The 23,245-nt window shown below is 37.6% G+C and overlaps 1 protein-coding gene across 2 annotated transcripts in view; it reads left to right on the top strand.

Annotated features, from left to right (window-relative positions):
• The window catches only part of USP25 (ubiquitin specific peptidase 25), a 95,097-nt gene that overhangs the window by 15,146 nt on the left and 56,706 nt on the right, over positions 1-23,245 (top strand). For both annotated transcript variants that reach the window (XM_059823144.1, XM_059823136.1), the window contains exons 2-5: positions 6,347-6,424; positions 7,518-7,662; positions 16,889-17,012; positions 22,994-23,156. The gene's annotated coding sequence lies outside the window, so the exon portion shown is untranslated. The remainder of the gene's footprint in view (positions 1-6,346; positions 6,425-7,517; positions 7,663-16,888; positions 17,013-22,993; positions 23,157-23,245) is intronic.

Raw genomic sequence — 23,245 nt, 5'->3', positions numbered from 1 at the left:
TGAATATAGGTTATATATATATGCGCTATGATTAAGTAGGATCCTTCCTTTAATTTTTTGGGGAGGACTGTATGCACGTAAGTGATGCACTCAAGCCTTTTCACCATGAAACTTTTATTTGGTCGGGGCTGTAGTTGGTCAAAAGTTGCTGCCATACAGTGTGTCCTTTTACTTCCTTGAAGTAAGTTTGCTCTCAGTCCAGTTGCAGGTGGGTAATTATCCACTTCGCACAAGCTGCTGCTGTAATTGGCAGGTTTTGGCAGTTTGCGCAGAGCAGTCCCGGACTGAAAATCTGCAGTCTCTGTGCACATCCTTTGCTCTCCACAGATGATTTTGTCCAAGCTAAAGCTGAGATACATTTTGCATTTGTGCGTGTATAAAATATGTATCTTCACCGGCTTTCTTAGAGGATACAATGTCATGTAGGAGGTTTCTCTTTTCATGACTGAACAAAAGGAAACCCAGTTAGCAGATACCAGGTAAGGGAACCTAATTCTGCTATGCTTTAGGAGGTACTGTAAGAATGTACACCTTGGAGCCAGTGCAGAGATTTAACTTGGTCTTTGCACTAGTAAAACACTGCTTTTAAAAATATATTATACATACACCCACTTTTTAATTTACATATTTATATATTTACATTTATTCTGCACACACAGACAGAAAAATCTTGAGGCCAGCGATGGTAAGAGCAAAGACATGCAAAAAAGCCTTCTGGAGTTGACTGTGTGTTTTCCCTGTGTTTCAACTTAGTATTTTCATGGAAGGAGTTAGTTTTTATTTGCCTATTTGTAACTTGACCAACAGTTTATTTAGAAGATGGTTAATGTATCTGTGTTGCTGGAAGCCATAATGCTCAGCAGTGTATGTGGGCCTTTTAACTGTTCTTGGGAGATGCAATTAATGTGGCAGAACATGACGTTCATAGTAGTAATTGAGGGTCTTTAGTATGCTCGTCCTTTGTACATTAACTGTTTTTTGTCTCTTTGTTTGTAGCAAAAACTTAAAACCTTTTTATAGAGGATTACATTCCTCTGATCTCCCAGTGTTCTTCTCGTTACAGCAACATCATATGAGGAAATTAGCTTATTAGCTACTTGTCTGCAAACAGTACCATTAGCAGGTCCTCTCCAGCTCAGGTGACATTGGAATTATATTTAATATAAAATATTTTGTGCAATGTCATTTGGGTTTTTCTCCAACAAATAGCTCTTACAAATTGGTGTTGCACCAGAAAGTAAAGTAAGTGGGTTTTGTGTGGAGGAACTGAGTCAAGACGCTGTTCTCTGCATTTGCATTTTCCCCTCTTTCTTTTTGTCTCTGGTACAAGTATTCATCCCGTGAAGGAAGGGATTCCTATTGTTCATTTTCATTATGTACTATTTAAATGAACTGCGTAGTGAGGCAGTAGGCCCTGTTTTCTCCTAGTAATGGTTGGACCATCTCATTTATTACTAAACACAGGGCTTTTTCTCTGCTTGGAAACTGAAGAGGGTTGTTTTATCTTCTAAGTTTGAAAGTGCTTGTGTTGCAAATACAAATATTTGGATGTTGCCATGAATAAAGCCAAAGCTTACATGTACTTCTTCAGAAGCTACAGAGATGAGAAAATAAGCAGATCAAAAGGTGGCTGTTTTTTTCCCCCCAAATCAATCTGCATTATAGTTCAGAAGTAGTCAACTTATGAGACTTACCTTGTCCAAAAAAAATTTGTGTGATTTAGCTTTTTGCTCTGATTTTGATAAGTTATCAGAGTTTACAGTACTGTCGTGGAACTAATTTGGGCACAGTATCTCCCTAAGCAGATAATAGTGTAGATTCTTTTCTGCCTCACTAGCTCAGGCACAGCTACTGAATATGCTATTGTGTGAGGTTATAAACCAGATAATCTTAATTGGACATTTCCTGAGAGGAAGGGAGGGATGGCTGAAAAAGGAAAGAATTGGAAATAAGGGCATGCATTCCTGATATACAAATTTGGCTTCCATCCAGGAAAACGGGAGAATTTCCTGTTAGTTAAAATCTTCCAAAAGCTGCAAGCCTTGGAGATACATGCCGCATACCTCGGGGAGCCAGAGGAAGAGGGAAGGCTGGGAATAGCTCCTGCATGAAAGCCCCGGGGAACCAATTGCTGCCTGATGTGGTGGGACTGAGGGGTGTGAACGGCTGGGTCTCAGGGCAGCTATAGCATCAGCAGACCATCTCCTTCCTCTGGCCAGCGATTTGGGTTGCCCTGCGGCACTTAGGCCAGCAGAGTTGGTGTTGTGGACCAAAGCCTTTCTAGAGTCGAGTCAAATGCAGTTCAAGTTACATGGTTTATGTGTGTATATGTGTTACGTAAATGTGTGCATGTATAACGTAACACATTTGGTGGTGTGTGTACGCGGTGGATATACGTGGACTATTGACTCACTAAACTGGAGGATCTGTGCTGTAGATAAACTATGGAATCTGTCATGTAAATTTGGGGAAAGGATGGCAAATAAGTGGGTACAGACAAATGAGTGGGTACAGGCAAATAAGCCCTGAAAGAACTGAAGTGGGTTTCTTTGCTCACCTGGTTCTGTTGGAATAATCTCTTTGGATCTGCATTTGAAGAGAGAGGTTGCTTATTAAATTGATTTAAAGTGCAGTGAGTTATAATTCAGAATTTGAACCTCTACTTGCATGGTTGGAAAAAATAGGGAATTGGGGAAGAGCTGTGTTCAAAAGCAGAAACAGCTTATTTATGTTAGGACTGCTAGTTCGGTTCTGAATCTCCCTTGCTGACCTGATTTAATTAACATACATTAGTGTAGATGCTTCAGACAATTGTAAATACTTGTAGGCCGCCTTCTTAATTTTTTAACTTTGCTTTAGTGTAGTGTGAGCTTTTTGGGGTATTTTTGGTAAGCCTTTGAGTGAATTATGATCATAATTGTTTAGAATGTCTACATTTAGTGTTCGTGGATATTTGAGGGCCTGCGTGCTACAGTCACTTCAACTCCGATAGCCCAAGCTCCAGGAAGAGTAAAGCCTCTAAGACAGATGTAATTGGACAGAGCATTAATAGGAATAAGGACAGTGGCTTGCTTAGTATGTAGAAGTCTGTCCTAAGTATTCCATTAAATATCAGTTACAAAACAGAAGAGACTTAATCGTTTAGCAGTTGCATTAGAAATTGATCTTCAAAATTCAGTCATGGGTAGTAGTTAAATAAAATATTTTTTTAAAATCACCCTATATGCCACAGTAGCATGTGCTAAAGGTATATATTTCAAAACAAATAAGCTTCACCCATTTTGACTTTGGCAGTCTAGTGCAGATGCACTAAATTAAAGTGACATCAAGAATGAAGTAATCTCAGCTCTCTGAATATGAGTACGATTGTGTTTCTTAAGTGAAAAGAAAAACAAAAAAAATTTTATCTCGCCCTCTGAATAATGAATGAGGAAAGGGTTTGGTAGTAACTGCCTGCACTGTCATTTGTAATGAAAAGAAATAGAATTACCTGTATTAATATGGTTTCATGGGTGATAACATATTGTCAATATAACAGTAAAGGAGAATAATGGCAAAGTTAAACATGCAGTTGAAAGAAAGGTCTGTATACAGTACAGATGATGCAGTTATGTGTGGAGAATAATGGCAAAGTTAAACATGCAGTTGAAAGAAAGGTCTGTATACAGTACAGATGATGCAGTTATGTCAGATTTGAGAGCATGAGGGGAGAGCAGTGAATGTATGGAAGAGAAGGCCACCAGTCTAATGCCACGTTAAGGAGTTTTTTTAGCTGCCTTTTACAGTTTCAGAATTGTTTCTGAAGACCTGGTAGTCTATTAGCAGGTATTAAGCAAACACATTGATCAGGTGGAAAGAACTTAAATTATACTTTTTTTTTGTTGCTTTGTTTTTATCTTTTTCCTCCTCCATCTAGGAAGGGAAACGTATCGTCATTCTTTAATTTCTGTGTGATTTGAAATAACTCCATTGGAGATTAATGGCAGCTTGTCCACATTTACCTGAAAGGCCAGTAATGTCTAAATGGGGTGTTTGTGGCCCTAAAGCAGTTTAACTCCATTTGAGGTATTCAGGATAACTGTTAATTTTCATCTTAATTTCTGTCACTTGTAACCAGGATTCTTACGGATTCTCTGTGGTCTTCACTTAATTACCAGTTTGAAATTTTGGACCTGAGTGCCTTAAACTCTTGGCTTTAAAAAAGTGTATTTAGGTACCTAAATAATCACTTGATGAGAAAGGAGCATCTCTGGGTCTGGTTCTGATCTGTTAAATGTGTATGTCCTTGGGGAAGGGGGCCTCGAACCACAGCTTTACACCAGAATACTGAAATCTGGATATAAACTACAAATGTCTAGGTTTATAAGTCGCAGCTGCGCTCATAAATTAACAGCCAACATTTCGAACTGCTAAGAGATCGTTTGTTGGTAAACTATGTCCCTTGTGTCTTTTCCCAATCTCTGTGAACAATTAATATCCTCCAGTCAGCCTTTCCAAGTGTTGATATATTGTGGAAGATACAGAAATCTGTTAACTTGTTATAATAATTTATAGTGGAACTATTGTCCATTTTATTAACCATCACGTTGGTAGCAAATACAAAAAGAAATCCATTTTGCTGCCATGCACTGCCCTTGAATGGCTCCTGCCAGTTTTAATGTTGTTGTAATTACCTTTCCCAAATACTCTATTTCTTTTCTTTGCTTCTTGCTAGACCCAGGGGCAGGAAAGCAGCTTTGTAGGGGAAACAAGTCCTGCCTTTGTGCAGTGCCATGAAATGCACAGAGTAAACAAATGAGGGGGTGAGAGATGGGGATAGAGTGGGAGTTTGTTTTCCTGCATCACTTCACTTTCCTTGTGCCAATAGCAGGGTTCTTGGGGGGGGGGGGAGGCAAATTGGATTGTTAGCAGTGTCCCTTAGGATCATAAATGAAAGGAAGACTGTGTATGTAATTCATAAACATCCTGAACTATACGCCTTCTATTTCAATTTATTAGGGCATGAAGTAGTGCCTGCCAGGTTAATTTCACACTGGGGAATTTGGCATTCATGCAGCTCTTAATTTCCTCTTCTACACAAAGCTGTGATAAGGAGAGAATAAGGGTATTTGAATATTTGATTCCAAATAATTAGTTTTAAAGAAAAGTATTTTAGAAGTAGCCGCAAGACAATTATAGTTGTGGGTTTTTTTAAAACTGGATTTGGAGAGTAACATGAGAACATTTATTTGTCACTGATAGGAAATATGCTTTTTGTAAAGCAAACAAAACCCTGTCCTTCACAAATCTTGTCTTTTATAGATGAAATTATTGTTTTGAGTTCAGGATGTGGTGGGCAAGCAATAAAAAAGAAAAACCACTTGCAAATACCACCAAGCCTTTCTCCTTTTTCCCGTCTGCCAAAGGAAGAATGGAATTTGTTAGTATGAAACAATGATCGGTCCTCTGTGTTTTCATGCTTTTAATGGTTAAGCTGGTTTTAATGGTTAACTGGAGTTCAAGGATTGTTCCAGCCTAGTGCCTGCTTTTTGCTTCTGTGATGTGATGCATGAGCGGAGGGAGTCATCTGTTGGTTCTGAACAGGAGTGGGACCAGATTTTTATTTAAAAAAGCCTCAAAATTCATACGAATTGAATATTCAAGAGACCTGGAACCTCTTATTCTTTTCTGACTCCAAGTGTTACCTGAAACTCGGTCATACATGCTGACTGATATTGTGATTTGGGAGAGTTGGATTTAACTGGTCTAGGAAGGCAATTAAGACAAACTTCTAAGGTTTTGCTTTAGTCTCAAGAAATTCTGTTTTGTGTGGATATTTTTTATAGTACTTCTCTTAAAACACATAGATGATCAGTAAGGATTAATTTCCTAGTTTTGAGGTTGGAGTGGCTGGGAATTGTGTATGTTAAGGAAATAGTGGGATTGAGAATAATTGGGAGTTGAAGAAATTGGTTTTGATGGGAGTTCAGTCAACTATTTCACCTGCTGCCTTTGAAGACCAAGCTCTGTGGAATTTCATTTGTTTAGGAGGGCCAACTGTGGCTTTATATAGGCTCCTTAAACCCATATTGCATAAGTTCACCCATCATAAATTTTTTTTGTTTTTAAAATAACAAACACCAAAACAAAAAAACCAACCAACCAAAAACATTACATTTGGGAATTAAAAGTGGCCAAGTTGCAGAAACTAAGACAAACTTGAATAACAAAGGTTCTGCCCCTTTGTGGTGCATAAAGCTTATATGGAGATACTTCTAATGTTTGTAGAGAAGCATACTCTCGTAAGTAATTGGTTTTGCTGTTATTTGGCTCTTATCTTATTTTGATGGTCTGTTTTTGTTTTTAGCACCAGCAAACATTTTTAAATCAGCTGAGGGAGATCACTGGTATCAATGACATCCAGGTACTACAACAGGCCCTGAAGGTAAGATGGATGTGTCTGACTTATAGCTGAATGTATACACCTTAACTGCCTGTGAAAGACGTAAACTCCACCCTTTCTTACTCTTGTCTTTCCTTCCTTCCCTTCCATTCCCAGCTTGAATACTTTTCAGCTTTATTTCAGGGGAAAAAAAGCTGATAATGACGGCTTGCTCACTTTAGAAGGAATCTTGGTCTGTTTTGGTACTGACATAAAAATTAATCTGATGTTCAAAAATGAAAAGACAGGAATGGTATGACTTGCCTTTAGCCTTTGGCTAAAATGTTTTGAGATACCTTGGTGCTACTACAGCTGGTCAATTCCTGATGAGTTAAGTGTTGTTTTCTTTTCAAGATGTAGTTAAGTTTTCTATCATGAACAGGTCCTCCTCAGTATGTAGAATGAAGAACTCTCCTTGAACTTGCCACCCCTTGGTAATTTGCTATTGTTTCACTGTTGGGTTTTTTTAACCCTTGTAAATTCTTTCACAGCACAGAAGAGTTCTTTGATGCAAGTAAAGAATGGCAGGTCTCTCTATGTTCTGTTTCCCCAAATATATATATATAAATAAAATTTAAAAAATGCCTTGTCTCCCTCAAGCAGAGCTTTTCAGCCATTTATACATGGTGAATGAGGATTTAATGAATTAAACTCGTGTGTGTATATATATAGCTGTTGCTTCAGACTCAGCATAAATTATGTACACAACTGCCCCTCAAAAGCCTGTATTTCTGGCTTTAAAAATGAAATGGTAGATTTTCAGAAGAATTCAGCTGACTGCTGTTGAAGTCTGTGAGAGTATGTTGATTATGCTTGTTGAGGGGTTGACCTACACTACAAGACTTTTAATTTTTTTCTGAAATAAGAGGAATTCTGCCAAAGTAAATTTTGATAAAATGTTTTATCTTTATTTTGGTTAAAAATAGTCAAGTATGCAGAATATGTCGAGTTTGGAAACTTTCTTTTGTAATCAATATTTCACCTGAAAATTCAGTATGTCATTGATCTTATAAGTTGCTTTGCTGTTGTACTTTGCTGTTAAGAGAAATTAAAAAAGGGTGAGGGGACTCACTTTTTGTTTTGTTGATGCTTAAAGGACAGCAATGGTAATCTGGAGTTGGCTGTGGCTTTCCTCACTGCGAAGAATGCCAAGGTTCCCCAGCTAGAGGAGGCAACTTACTATCAAACTGCCCTTCCTGGAAATGACAGATACATCAGCGTGGGCAGCCAGGCAGACACTAGTAGGTATTTTTTCTTTTCATAAGTTTAGTTTAAAGGCAAGGAAACTAAAAACTTGCCTTTGAGTTGACTGTTAATCTGCTGTTAATTCTTACTTAACAATTTTTAGATTATTTCAGTGTTTTTTTTTATTTGAGCTATCCTTAAGCATTAGCTTGACATGTATGTATGGTACTGATCAGAGGGTGAATAACTGGGTTTTCAATCTCTTTTCCCTTTTTTTTTTGTGTCCCTGTTATAGGATTTATTTTGGGGTCAAGCAGCAAATAATTAAAGGCAAAAGCTGGGTACTCTTCCATCAAAATAAAATTGGAGAAGAGTCTGTGAATATCTGTCTTATTAAGCTTTAGCATATTACACTTAAGAGTAGCTTCTCCCTGACAAGGATGACTTTCCCAAAGGGAGAAGTAAGAGGTTAGGTGTGCATTTTGTAGTAAGAGAGTGGATATTTTACATGTGAAATTAACATTAAATATGCTTAATTTAAAACAATTTTATTTAATTGATGCAGGAGGTCCCATAACCTGTATTTCTCTGAGCCTTGCCAGGTTCTATTCCTTTGCTTAAGCACATAGTTATTTTTATGGGGGGAAAAATGTGTTAAATGTGTTAAACATGTTAAATGTGTTCCGCAAAAAAATACAGGAAATAACGTGAAAGAAAAAGTCAAAGGAAATTTTGTAGTGGGATTGATTTCTGTAAAACCTGAGTTTCTTGATACTGTGTTTACATTCCAACATTCTAAACATAGATATAGAATATTTTAATTATATTGATCCTGTGACCATATTTGTAGTACATCTATGTAGCTTTTATTAAATGAGTAGAATTATTTAGCTTCACCCACAGTAGGATTTTTTCACCTTCGTTTCACTAATACTGGGGTGGCTATGGTGTCACCATTGTAAAGAAATTTAGTTAGATCTTGTCAGTTGTACAACTGTCTTTTTGTCTCTGACACCTTGACATAAACATATTTTTTAAAACTTTTTTTTTAGTTAGAGATTAGTTTATTATCAACATCTCAAATCTGAAAACTGCATTTTAATCCTTGATATTACTAGCAAGCTTGTATAAAATGTCCTGAGTGCATTATAGGTAGTTGTATTATCCCCCCACTAAGTTGTGGGGGGTGGTTTGGGTTTTTTGGGTTTTTTCTTTTTGCCTCCTTTGGAAAGAAAACACACACAAAGCCCCACACGTATTTAATTTTCAATGTCAGAAAATTGACGTTGAGGAAATGGAGATTATTTTCAACAAACTTACCACCATTGTCATAGTCTCCAGTACTGAATATCTACTATGGCAGTGGAATAGTAAGCTGGATTCTCTTATAGTCTGTGTTTAATTAGATTTATTAGCAATCCTATTAATCGAAGTGTTTAGTTTTTCTGTCACTTACTGTGCTATACAACCTTATTGAAGATGAGGTGACAAGGGATATGAGGGAAGAGTCAAGCCTGCAGAGAGTCTACATTACCCATGACTGATGGTCAAACTGAAAAGCCTAAGTCTTCAGTTGCACATTCCAAGTTGAATTTCAGGATTCTCTTTTCTTCTCTGGAGGACTGAAGGTAGACCCAAATTCCTTACAGTTATATAGTACTACAAGTCAGTAATCAAGAGACGCCAACTGCTGTGGAAAAAGCAGGCAGACTTTTTTTTTCCCGCACATCTTTAGTGTCTGGTCAGGTCGTCACTGGCGACAAAGATGACAGCCCTTTGCCAGCCTTTGTTTTAGTTAGACTGAAAACAGTTATGAGATAAAGGCATCCTGGCCAAGTTTTCTTCATGTTGGAGGACTAAAGGCAAGAACTAAACACCCACAGCAGAACAAAAGTCTAAACCAATCTGATCATAGAGCCCCCACCCCATAGAGGTCTAGTGAAAGCTTCTTGCAGAACTCTACAGTTCTTTTTGTTGGGATCTGCTTGTCTGTAATTATTTTGATTATGAATTTTAAAAATGCAGTACACTTAAAATGGACAAGGTTCAGGGTCCTGCATTGGTAAGTACTGTCATGCAAGGGAGTATGGTGAAAGACATCAGGTGACCTGGGAGAAGAGATTGGAAGGGTGGGCATAGATGGAAAACGTGTTCAACAATATAGCTCCAACCATCAACACTCCCTTCTGCAAAGAATGCTATTAGCACTTCTCAGTAACTATGCTGAATTGGTGACAGTATCTTGCCTTTCAAATCTGACTCCCTTTTACTATCCCACGTAGGTATAATTACATGAAGACAATTATAACTCACCCTTACTGTTCCTTACTGCTTAACTACCTCTGTGCATTTGGAACTTACGATGTTATGAGTCACCGAGCTTTGCAGTCCCACCAAGTGAAGTCATCCAAACTAGGGATGAGAGGGAGTTACAGATAAATATCAGAACTCTCTTTTATGCCACAGAAACCCTCCAGCCACTTACAAAGGCTTTTGAATGTATGCCTTGCATAAAGGTGTATCAAATGTATTCTGTCAGCTTGACTGACTACATTTCTTTGAAATGGTTACTTAGTTAAGGGGTAGAATAAAAATGTGTATAACAGCAAGTCATACCTTAACAGTCAGTGGTTAGCCTGGGTTGTGCACTGGTTGTTCCAAAAGTGATAGTGGTCATTCAGCTGTTTGAGAGTTGCATCCTGTATGTTTAGGAGGTATAAGGAAACCTCATTTCTCTTATTAGCAAATGCAATATTTCAGCAGCTGCAAAAATATTAATAAGTTTGCATAAAATTTACTCCATCTTTAAAAGCAAAGGCTGACTTGCACAGTTAGTGTTATTCATGACGCTTGCCTTATTGCCTGTTCAAAATGGTATGTGCAAGCACGTGCAAGTGTAGCTTTTTCACGTCATGAGTGATGCAATGTACAAGTGAACTCCTTTTAATCTAAGATCCACTTTAATGTTCTGCTTAGTAGCATAAATCCTAGGCACTGCACTTAAAGCAAAATAAAAGAAGTTGTTGAGTAGTACTTTCCAATATTATCACTTTATTGATTTCTCTAGAAACCTTTTTTGCCATTTTCAGTAATTCAGTGTATTTTCATCTACGGCTGCACAATAGAACTATTGCATCGCTAAGCATTTATCCATTTCTTTTTCATTATTTGAGAAACTTGCAGAACCCAGGGTTAAAGGAAGCAGCAGAATGAAGAGAAGACATATTTTAGAAGATGTATTGTCTTCAAATAAAATAGTTGTCAAGACAAATTCTCTCCCTCCCTTCTTTTGAAAACTCAGAATTCTTTTTCATAAAAACTGAATTATTAGTCTTTTCAGTCGCACATTCCACAGCCAAGACAAAAGATTTCAAGCCCTTTTATAAGGCCATAGTACAATGTCACTAAAATACCATGCACACCAACTTGGGGTCTGTAGACTTTATTGCTTCTGGGGACCTGGCTTTTATATCTTCTTGGTCCGAGAGTTTGAGCCTTTGCGTAGGTTTCAAGTCATTCAGTCAGCCCTTTTCAATGAGGTAGACTTAACTGCACGTAAACCATCCCTAAGTGATGTTTATATAACATTTTCCCTAAAAACTCTTCTGTTCTAGAGACTCTGAAATGTTCATAGAGTAATTTGTTTTGGTGCTTCACTGTCATTACTTTTAGACACCTAATGGCTTCCCTAAATCCACCTTGCTTCAGGTTAAGTCTTTTATTCTTTGTGCTATCCCCTGTGGGGATTATAGTACACTGTTCCTTTTGTCTTAGATGAAATGTTGCATGCGTGAAGACAGTGTATCATAACGTCCCCTTAGTTTCCTCAGATCTAAACTAAACAGCCCAAATCCTTTTCAAGTCTTTGGATGCATTTCCTATACCTATTGTAAATTTTTTCTCTCTTCTAGACTTTCTCTAATGGTTCTGCCTTTTTTGTGAATTGTGGCACTCAAAACATTAACCAAGACTTCAGCTGAGCTCTTAAGAAAAATGGGTGAATCTCTGTAAATGTCGGTGTAGTACTCTGACAATATACCTCAGTGTAACACTTCATATTTTTTTTCAGCGCTGCGATGATGTGAATTGCAGGTTGAACATGAATCAGCTGTAGCTCCTAGATCCTTCTTGGCACAAGTCCTAGTCAGTCCTCATTCTATAGCTGTGCATTTCATTTTTTCTGTGAGTAGAATTTGACACTAGTTTCTTCTGTCACCTTACCTAACTCAGATATGACACTTCCTTCTATTTCAGGGATTATTTGTCATCTCTGTCCAGGTTCCTGAGAGCATCTTCAGCTTGGTATGGCAGGGACCCTGCTTCAAAATGTTGGGAGTCTTATACCTTGAGGTCCTCCTTTCATCTTATAGATTCACTTGTTCCATTGTTCCATGACTACCTCTCTCCTTCCCATCCCTGTCAGTGTGAGAATTGTCAGTTTAAGGTGTTACAATCCTAGGACAGTGTGAAGGCAGCTGAGATGGGGAAGTTCCTGTAAGATAGTGGTGGCTAACATTTATGTCAATAGAGCTGTTTGGGTTGGCTAAGTAGCTGCTGGGATGCTGTGTATTCTTTCCCCCTCCAGTTTTAACCAAAATTGGCATGTACAACCAATTAAATTCCTTTAAATCTTCATGTAGGAGCCCAAGACCATCATGATGTTTAACATCACAGAATAGACCATAGAATATAGGATCTTGCTTAGCTCTGCTTGTAATAAACAAAACTGATGTAGTCTCAACTTCGTTTTTTTCTTGTTTTTTTTTCTTTTTGTATTGTTGGCATGTTGACATTGGGGTCTTGCTGCTGGATTTCCATTGGCACCTGTCCGTTGAACCCATCAGGCCTACCCCTTCATTTTCTTCTCCTTGTGCTAGCGGTTGCATCACTGTTGTTGTTTATTGCCTGTCCCTGGGTTCAATTGCTACTTCAGATCTGACCCTCATACTGGGTTTCCCAGCCTACTTAAGTTTAAAGTTCCTACTCTCTGCCTCCTCCTGGTATAAGTAACAAGTCAATAACACAGTAATTATTTTAATGACCTAGGCAATTACCAAGTAAGAACTATTTATTTAAATGATGATAGAAACTTCCTAAGTAAACAGATTGATAAAAAGTTTTTTTTGAAAAGAAAGTAGATATATGGGGATAGCTATAGATGTAGTGTGTGCATTTACTATATATAACTAGTATGTTTGTCACAAATTTCAATATACAACTTAATTGCTTTGTAGAATTACAAACGATATCAAACTCTGATCTTATGTACCAGAAGCACACATTATTATACAATAACATTGTAAACCAAAAATACATTTCTTATTAAAACAGTTGATTAATTCTGCATGTTAATTTTAGTTGAATAAACATCATGAATGTACTAAGCCAGACTGTTTTGATGAGCAGTTTCTTCGTTCATAAAGAATTTTTTCAGAAGCAAACTTTTTTTTTATCTAGTAGTCATGGTTTAGTTAAGAAAGCTTGCATTTTCATAAGGCTATGTGATATACAATAAGAAGTACTTTTACGAGGATAAGCCAGTGAGAACTAAAGCATTCTGTGGCCTAAATAAGCATTACAAAGTTGGCATATGTAAATTAAAGTCAGGTACTTCTAAATTTGGAGAAGTGGCATTATTCTTAATAGCTTTATGAAATGCATCCTTCAGCCTATCACAGGAAACTAATGTGTGTCTAATAAATACTTCCAGTAAAGCCAGCTTTTTTTTTTTCTTCAAACTCAGACCTTGAACACAGAAATCAATTGGTCAGATAAGAAACTTCAGTAGATCAGTTTCATGAATGAATTCCACTACTAATTGCTATAAGACAAACAGTTATAGGTTTGCATTAACACTAGAAAATTGAAATGAAGTAGGTATTTTTAAAACTAGGTTAATGTTGAATTTATTAATGATTGTGAGAGAAGGCAAAATAATCACACGTAGAATAACTGGTTGAAAATTGGATACCTTTTCACTAAAAAAAAATCCCCATGTAAGAATATATACAACAAGAAGATATTTTAAAACAAAACCAAAAAAACCTGCACGAATTTCATGTAGTATATGTACTATACCCAATTGACAGGAATGCAAACTGTGCCAACAAGCTGATATATATATATATATATTTTTTTTTTTTTAAAAAGAGGGATTTAGTTTCACACTGTTCCCCTTCTGTTATGACTTCTATTGAGATCTCCTCTTTAATCCTATGATTTAGGATTCAAGTCATACGTGAGCTGTTGCAGCTTAAGGAGTTACTGTGTCAGCTGAGATGCTGAAAAAGACCTTGGACCTGCTCCAAGTACAGCAAACATGAGCTAAAATACATTAGCTTAAACTTCCAAAACACTTGTATTTTACATTTGCTACAAACTAAAAGCTTGCATAAAGTAGGTTACTATGGGTCACCTGATATTTAGAAATGTATTTTTCTGACATAGGTTATGCTAGGTAAACCCTCTGTGACATAAATCAATTGTACCACTCGCATATGGTGGTAGTATCTGGCAGCAGGTCTTCACTGTATTGTCTTTTTTTCATGCAGATCAGGAACAATGTTTATGTGAAAACAACATTTCTAAAGAGAATCCTGTATTGTCTGCTCCAAAATCCTTGCATGCCAGAGGAAACTGTTGTGTTAATCTGCTTTTGGAAAGCAAGAGGAAGTCAAGGATTTGGGGTTTTTAATATTTAAGTGATGTAATCGCTGGTAATATAAATGGTAATAAACTGCTGAACACATAAGGTGGTGGTATAGATTAATAAAGATTAAGGAGCTAGGGAGGTGTAAAGAAATTGAATAATTTAATGAAAGTGTGAGTTGGAGTTGACCTTGATAAGTGTTTTTTTTTTTTTTGTTAAATACAGCGGGAGCTTTTGTTAACCACATAATTTTCAGCTAGGTTATGAGACTTTTCTGGAAAATACTCCCCATATAACATATAAAGGAGCTTACTTCTTAATCTCACTTTCTTCTTTGTTGTTGTATAAGAGTTTCATCACTTTTACCTGAATAGAGACTAGCTAAAGGAATATTCCCCTCTAAGTAAGTGATTGGAGTAATCCCATACGTCTTCATTAGCATGTGTGGCTGCTGGATTGAGGGTTACTCTATCTTCAGTTGTGACAACTATTACTACTTTCAGAAAAAGAGCTCGTTGCCAGTGGGGATGAGGTGCTTGTGTGTGACCGCCTGCAAATGGGTAGAAAATACAACATAAGCATCACATTTTAGAGTGTAATAGGTAGTGTTTGTGGTCACAGGATCCTCTCACTGCTGTCGACCTTTCTAGTCTTTCTCCTGCTCCCAGGCTGTAGAACAGAGCCATGCTTGCATGTGACCCAGGCTGAGGTATTATTTTAGCCCGAATTACATGTTCTCAACATGGCAGCTCTTATATCAAAACCCCTCTGGCTGAGACTTCTGCTGGTGGTTCTTTTAATTGCTTTAGTAATTCTGAAGGAGAATTTCAGGCATCTGAGTTGAAGTATCCTTCTGATATGCTGGAAGGTCTGAGCTGACTATAAAAGACATAGGAATAAAATTATGAAGTGCTGCTTTTGTGGTCATAGCATTTTTCCATACTTACAGATCATGACAAATTGCCCAGTTTACTTTGTAGGTAAGAGTGCTTCCTTTTAAAGACTCACTAAATAAAATAGAAATTCAACTATCTTTATTTGGGGGAAACAGGACTAAGTTGAAAACTAGTTTTTGAAGATGCTGGTGTTAGCAGAAAAGTTTCTTCTACAACTCCTCTTCAGTTTCAGCTTTCTGTTAGGACAGGTCATCCCATTTTCTGTTCATACACAGCTATGACGATGACTTTTGTATCATAAGTTCAGTTTTTTATTTTAATCCAAGGAGAAATGTCACAGACAAGTAAGCCCAGGAAAACAGGGGAAGCTGTCTCTACAGCGAGTCAGCCCATCCAGGAGAAAAGTCAGAAGCTAGACGGAGAAGCTTTTTGGGTATGAGTAATTGAGCTGGCCTGTGGAACGAGAAATGCAGACAAGCTGCTCAACTCTCTTTGTGAGCAATCGTCAGTTTTGAATCTGTATCTTTCTCCCAGAGTCTTTTAGCTTCTAATGTCTAAACCCCATGCTGGAGAGTAGTCCCTTTCATAGCTCTTTGGGTAAACTTTGGCCTTGGAGGAGGGAGACTAAAACAGCCAATGCTCCGTGTGCGTGTCTGTCTAATATTGCGCATAAAAGTCTCTGTTTTGCACTTTCCCCTCTCTTTCTGTCTGGCTGACTTGCAAGATGAGACTTTTGGCCCTTGAAATCATGATAACCAATATCCTTGGCTTTTCTGAAGGTCTTGTGCAGTTGGACATTCCTGTTGGCCCTGGCTGCTCTGAAAGCACGGCTGTGCCCGATGGGGGGATGATTGGTGTCACGGTGTGATGTGGGTAGTAGAATCCCTCCTTACTCAGGAGGGGGAGTGCTGTTGCTACCCTCAGAGGTGTTTACGGGGGACATTAGTATCTGATTCTTTAGATAATGGGAGTTGGAGAGGAAGGCAGAAGTAGGGTTGTCTTCATCTTCATTACCCAGTCAGTAGCCCATCCAGCATTCTCTACGTTTCCAAGTATGGATCCTCATTTTGACTTCAGTATTTGTTTTCTTAATTCTTCTGTTGAGATGGGATACTTCCAGTAGATGGAAATTAGATTTAAATACCTTCAGAAAAGGAATGCACAGGCAGGATAGGAAAGAATTAGGTTAAGTAAAGAACTCTCCCACATGTTATGAAACTGTGTGAAAGTGTTTGGCTCACCAGTGCACAGAAATACTTGTAGAATTTGGGGCTGTATTGGGAAAACTCTGCACGTGTTCCTCCATGGGGAAGGAAAAACAACTATGCTTGGTTAAGGTATCCTTTTTAAGAGAAGGTTGTCTTCATCATGTGTTCCCTGGAAGCAACTGATTGTGGTAGCTAATGTAATACATTTAAGTGTATGGCTTTTAAGAGGGCTTTCAGAAACCATGGATTCCTAAATTTGTCCCATAGCTTTGTGAAACTTAAGATCATTAGGAGGAAGGAAGACTATTGCCTGTCATATCTTAGCAAGAGCAAGCTGCTGAGGTTTTTATCTGGCTTGGAGGCGGAAGGGAGACATTAGCAGGGTTAGTGGTTGGAAGAGCACAGGGCACAGGAGGGATGGACTGGAATGGCGCTCAGCAATCCATGTGGGCTCTCTCTCCTCTACAGTAAGACTTGCCTTTCATTCTGTTTCACTTTTAATTTTGAGAAAGATAGTTTTGCTTTTCAGATGTGATTGATCTCACTGGAGATGATAAAGATGATCTTCAGAGGGCAATTGCCTTGAGTTTGGAGGAATCAAACAGGGCATTCAGGGAGACTGGAATAACAGATGAGGAACAAGCCATTAGCAGGTAAACGAACAACTTATATAAAGCAGAAATTAAATTAAAGAGTTGGAGATTGGCCTGTATTGCTTTTTTTAACTTTTAATTTAACAAAGAATAACTTGTTTACTTTTACTTGTGCTACTGATATGCCTGGCTTCAGGATGTTGCTTTAATGTATTGTATGTTCCACAATGGAAAATACTCTATTATGTGTGGGCTAGGATTTAATAGTATGTTTCATGTTGATGTTTTTGTTTAAATATTGAGGAAGTGGATGGAGATAGAGGATATACAGTCATATTTAAATAGGACCTAAAACTAAAAGTTTCTCTTGTCTATCAGGTAAAAGACAATGAAAACAAAATATAATTAAGCAGCTAATAAAGTCTTCATCCTGTTTTTTGCAGTGTTCATTTTACACTAACATTCTTACCTCTGTGCGAAGGTTGAGGGAGGGGGTAGTAATGCTATGACTTGAGTATACTAAGAGCAGCTGCTGTATTTTAGCTGATGAAGTATTTTATTAACCTATTTTACAAATAGAATATATAAGCCTTGAGTGAAGTTAACTTCTTTGTTTAAAGTTTTATGAACTTAACTTTCTCAACTTGGGCGTGATAAGAGTCTGTAAATTAACTTTTGATTAGATTTTACAATAACTTTTTGTACTGTGTGTGTTTATATGTAAATGTAGATAGAATTATGAAATATTTGGGACTTGAACTAAGCCTGGGTGTAGTGTTGTGTGGGAGGGATGTTGGTTTTTTTATCTGTGTCTGGCCTTGGGAGGGATGTTGGGTTTTTTTCATTTGTGGCTAGCCTTGTTCTAGGGCAAAAGGGCAATGACTTGATCCTTGTGTTAGAAGGTTAAGTACTGCCTCCTTGTAAAAGACTAATTTTTAAAAAAATTGATTTAGATGGGGGAGATTCACCACAATAATTCTTTTCCTCAGTCACTGTATTTGACAGACTAAATGGCTTATCAGAAAAGTCCAACTCTGAGAAAATGAAGAGTGTTACTTTATCCACAGTCATTTTATTTTTCCTTTTGAAAAATAAATGTACTAATTGTGAGAATAAACATACCCCTCCCTCCCTTTGTCTATTTGTGATACAAGCCATCTTGTTATGAGTTTAAGATAACATATTTTAGGAGAGAAAGGTGGGATGAGAGGGATTTATATTCTCATTAGTAATTGGAAGAAGATTTTAAGGGGTTGTCTTTTTCTAAGACCTCCCTATGTGCATGTATACAAGATTACGGTGGAAGTTCAGTTTTGATTCAGAAGTTCAGCTCTTGCATGTTCCTTTTTGAAGGACAGAATTGTTATAATTACAGAGTTGTGATTTAGGCAGGCAATCAGAAAGATGGACCTATTTCTGGATATGGAAATCTTTTTTCCCTTTATTTTCCTTCCCCAAGCTTTGACTGCTTCTGCTGTGCTCACTTCTTGGCAGCCTCGAAGCTTGAGGTTTTTTCCTGTAGACTTTGTTTTTTTCACTTCTAGGACTAAAATGCCCTTTTTGGTCTTATCTGCTTAGCCCATAACTAAGTATTATAAATACATTCTACTTAAATTATGGTGTATTTTTTTCTGGCTGCAGAAAATAACAAAGTATGCCATTTTTTCACCGTATGTACAAAGGCATGTAGACAATCTGTTCGGTTATATACAGAGAAAAATGTTGGTCTTTTGATGAAACAGGGATGTATATTTGATAGCAAAATTACATACGACAGCATGTGCTAAATTAAGAGCTTATTGCTACCAAGGGGCATATGGCCTGCACACCGTACCACATCTTCCATACTTGCTGTAGTATTCTTTGGAGCATTTGTTAGTGAATTCATCTCCCAAAGCCATACAAAAATATTCATTAAAAGATCCAGAGTGTATTGTGGCACAAGAAAGGGAAATGGGACTTTGCTTGTGAATAGAGGCGGAGAAGAGTGAGAATCTTGGGGGTTTTGCCAGCATTGAGGTATTATATCAACTCGGTTACATACCAAGATACACCCTGAGTTCATGGCAAATGATGTACAAGTTGTACAAATGGAGGAAGTTCAGGATTCTTGATCTGAACTGTTCAATCAGTTTCCTTAAGGGCAAGACTTAAGACTGTTAAAAAAAAAAATATTACTTTGTAGTTAACACCTCATGAAAGAATGTTGGCATTCCAATAGAAAGCACAGTATCTGTGCAGGACTTCTCGGGGGGGGGAAAAAAGGAAAAAGTAGAACACTGGTTGTAAACAAGTCAAGCTGCAGTCATTTGCTTTTGTTTTTCTACGTTAAATAAGCAGCAGAAATCAAACAGGAAATCAATAATAAGCAAATTAAACTATGGAAATATTTCATTTTTAATAATGTAGGATGTGTGCATATTTAAATAGTTTCTGGTGTGGAGAATATTTTTTTCAAAGGTATTCGTAGTGGTTTGGAACCTGTTTTGCACTGATTTTGTTAAGGTTTCCAAGGGACCGTTAATGGAATTTCTTGACTTGTGTAATTAATGTTGTAATGCACGTAGAATTTGTCTTTCTGAATGCAATTGCCTTGTGCTACTTAATGAGGACGGATCTGATTACTATGTAGGTGTTGAGAGGAATGCAGCTGAAATGTCCAAGTGTCCAAGCTGAAAATCTTGTACGTGGCACATTTCAAGTTTTTTACTATTCCCTCTCTAAATCTCCCAGGGAATTGTGCCTGATCAGTGTATTTCCTAATATGAAGAAGTTTTTTCCTGTTTATATTACTTTTCATGGATTGAAGGAGGCTGGCCAAGTAGGGCTTCACTGGGGAAACTAGTAAGATAAGACTGAAAGGAGAAGTTAGTTGATGTGTGTTGTGGCACACACACATGGTGGTAGTAGCCATTTTAAAACGAGGGTATGTGCTGTAAGTGCATAAGAATGTGCACAACCCCAGGGCTTTTTTTTTCTTTTTTAACGTGGTCATTGAAGCTGCGGGGATACACACAATGCTTAGCCACTGTGTAGTATAGATTGAAGGTGAAACTGGGGAGGGATGTAGGGTTGGGGATGCTCTGGGATATCCAGCTGTAAGACAGTTACAGTATAAAGACCTTTCCTGGTTCTTTTAGCTGAGTAGCTTGTCAGAGTGGGCTTTTCTGAAGCATGTTTAGTGGGCTTCCTCAAAATGGTTTGGCTGAACTTCTGTGCTGTGGGCTCACTTTGCCTGAGGCTTATTGCATTGTATGGCTATCCCCATGCAAGCAGCTCTGCAAAGCTGCTTGGCTATGCTTGTTACAGAGAGAATAAAACACCGCTTTCAAGTCCCGTGCCAAGCCTGGCATTAACTAACGCTCGCTCACTCCAGAGTTTCCCTCCAAACAAGATTCCACCACTTGGAGGTGGGGAAGCCCTTGGTCCCTTGAGGCTAGAGACATGCCATACCCTGCACGTAGCTTATGGCTCTGCTGCTAGCAACGGCTGCTGTGGTCTCCGAGGGTCGCAAAGAGGGTGTTTTGGCTGTGTAATCAGAATTGCTAAATCCTTGTTCTAACTTTCTGGAAGGATGCTCATTTTGTTGAGAGCAACATATGGGTAAGATTCTTTGTCAAGGTAGTCTCCCAGATTAGGACTGTCTGAATGTAATATAGTGAACATTATAGTGTAAGGGGTATACTCACTATGCTGGTGAATACATTTATTTATGTAGCTTTGAGCTTATCGTTAGGTTCCTGTTTACTGTGCTCACTTTTTTATTTCAGTTTGCATCAGAGCTATCATTATGGCTGAAAATGAATTTGACACATAGGGTGTGCAGCTATCGCATGTGGTCTCTGAGGACAGATAATGTTATAAGTAAAATTAAGGAAAAATATTATGAAGCTTTGAGAATCAAATACTTTATTAAGACATGGAAACAGATTTGAGGTGGAGCTAGAGATGAGGAAATCCCTCACCTGCTAAAGAAATAAAAAAACAAATACAAGGAAGAAATTTTAGTAGGTAATTAAGTTCATAGATGGTAATACCCTTGGGGTCACAGAACTGTTTCAGTTTGAGAATATATATTTTTCTGAACTTGAATCCTGAAGTATCTTGAAATATTCTTGAGATTGGGGAAATAAAGAAGTTTGATTGTTTCCCTGAAACAAAAGTGGTATGGAGTAGGTATTGTAGTCCTGTTACCACATCATTCTAAATTTATTCCAGTCTGTCAGAGTCTTCCCATCAGTTTTAAAGGTCCCTTCAGTTTAGTTCAGACAAGAGTTTAAGTAATTCTACCTGAACATGAATTTATTTACTTGAAATATGTATGACATTTGTTTTGAATGAATTTTTAATGTCCCCATCAAATAACTTCTATTCTCAAAGCAGAGACTGGTCATCTAATACTTTTTAAGGATTGTATCATTGAGAAGGGAAATGAGTTTGACTGTTTCTTTACATTTTGGGGTTTGCCTAGGAGATAACATTAACTTTGCTAGTTGTAAGAGTGTTTTGCTACTGAAGAGTCAGGTTCCATCCCTATGCATTGTTTGAAGAGGTGTTGGAGCAGGAAGTCTTGGAGGATTATACACCTGTCCTTCCAGTACTGTTTACAAGGTTATCTGTCAAAAACTAAATGTCAGAAATTGATTAATCCTTAGGAAATTACAAGTTTTAGGGTCTTCCTGAGATGTGTTGATACAAAGGTGGTGTTTATACCAGATGGTCTCTCAAATTCTGAATGCTTCTATTTCTTTTTTTTTTTCAGAATAAGTAGCAATAACAAATTAGTATATCCCCCAAAGCAGTTACCTATAGTAAATTCATAAATACCTTTTCTTACTTTGACAAAAGCATAGCTTGAAACAAAAACTCACAGTTAGGGAACTGAAGGATTATGTCATGTGTCCTGTGTTCCCCCTGTCCCACCCCCCCTTCTTTGTTTTTTCTAAGCTCTTCAAACTTTGTCCTTTAGGAACTCCATTTACAGACCAGTCTAAACCTGCCTTTCTTTGATGTTTAGTGAGCCTAGAACCGAAGAGGGCAACCATTCATGCTGCTCAGACTGCTTAGATGTTTGTATTGCAGCTCCTGAAATCCTGTGCTTGGCAAATGTAGTAGTTCAATAGCAGCTCAGCCTTTTGTATGACAGTCAGACTAGATGGTTGGGGATAGTGACTATGCACACACCAGGCACCTTTGCTTATGAGTTAGAGCCATTGTTATATGACCTGAATGTATCCATCTCCATCTTTCTGTTTAGAATACGTGGTTACCACAAATTACCTTTAAGGTGTTCTTTGTCACCGATCTAAGGATATGTGCCGATACAGAAATACTGTGTTCAGTGAAGCTTGAGTTTGGGAGCATAACACACATCAGATCTTACTGTCATGTGAAATATGGACATTCAGCTTAAATCACGTAGGAACAGTTTCCTGCAAAGAGTATGGTCATTGAAGCGTACAATTAACTTGTTGGCTGACATTTGAAAAATTGTGGGGAGATGTCTTTCCATGGCTCATAAAGTAACTACTTGCTATGTAAAGCGATAAATACAGTTGCATAAGTTGCAAAAATGGAAACTAAAAAAGTGTCTTCCAGTTTTGAAAGCTGCCTCTCTAGCTTTGGTTTCCTGTCAGTAAATATTGGTGACTTTGTGCTTTGCATACCAATACAAGCATTTGTTGATGAAAGCACTACACTAATAGTGCTGCCTAAAATTTATTGTTGTCCATCCTATTGGAATCTGGTTCTTAAATAATTGTTGACTTACGTGGCTCTTGTATCTAGAGCTCTCACAGGAGATTCACTTGCTCACTGATACCATTTTCCAAAAGGTAATGGAATTACTGTAACATATCTAAAAGTAAAATAGCATTTTACTTTTGAAGACACATTATTTCATATAAATTTTAAACCAAGTTCAGCAACAATGTTAGCAAATGATGCAATTAAGATGTCTGTATTAGTAACTGAAGGTGTTTTACTATGGTTTTTTTTTTTTGGCTTTTTCTCACATTTTTTCCTCCCTTCTGTTCCCAAAGAGTTCTAGAAGCCAGCATTGCAGAAAATAAAGCAAGTTTAAAGAGGACGCATCCAGAGGTATGGAGTGACTCTCCAAACCCTTATGATCGAAAGCGGCAAGACAACTGTCCAGTAGGATTAAAGAATGTTGGCAACACGTGCTGGTTTAGTGCTGTCATTCAGGTAAGCACCCTCTTCAATTAGCTGTGTATACTCTTCATTGTATTTAATGTGAGGTTAATTATCTTAAGTTATCCACCTAAAATAAGATA

The sequence above is a fragment of the Gavia stellata genome, chromosome 1 (assembly GCF_030936135.1).
Source record: "Gavia stellata isolate bGavSte3 chromosome 1, bGavSte3.hap2, whole genome shotgun sequence".
NCBI classification, from domain to species: domain Eukaryota; kingdom Metazoa; phylum Chordata; class Aves; order Gaviiformes; family Gaviidae; genus Gavia; species Gavia stellata.
The sequence above is the reverse complement of the archived record's forward strand: the minus strand, read 5'-3'. Positions and strand labels throughout refer to the sequence as shown.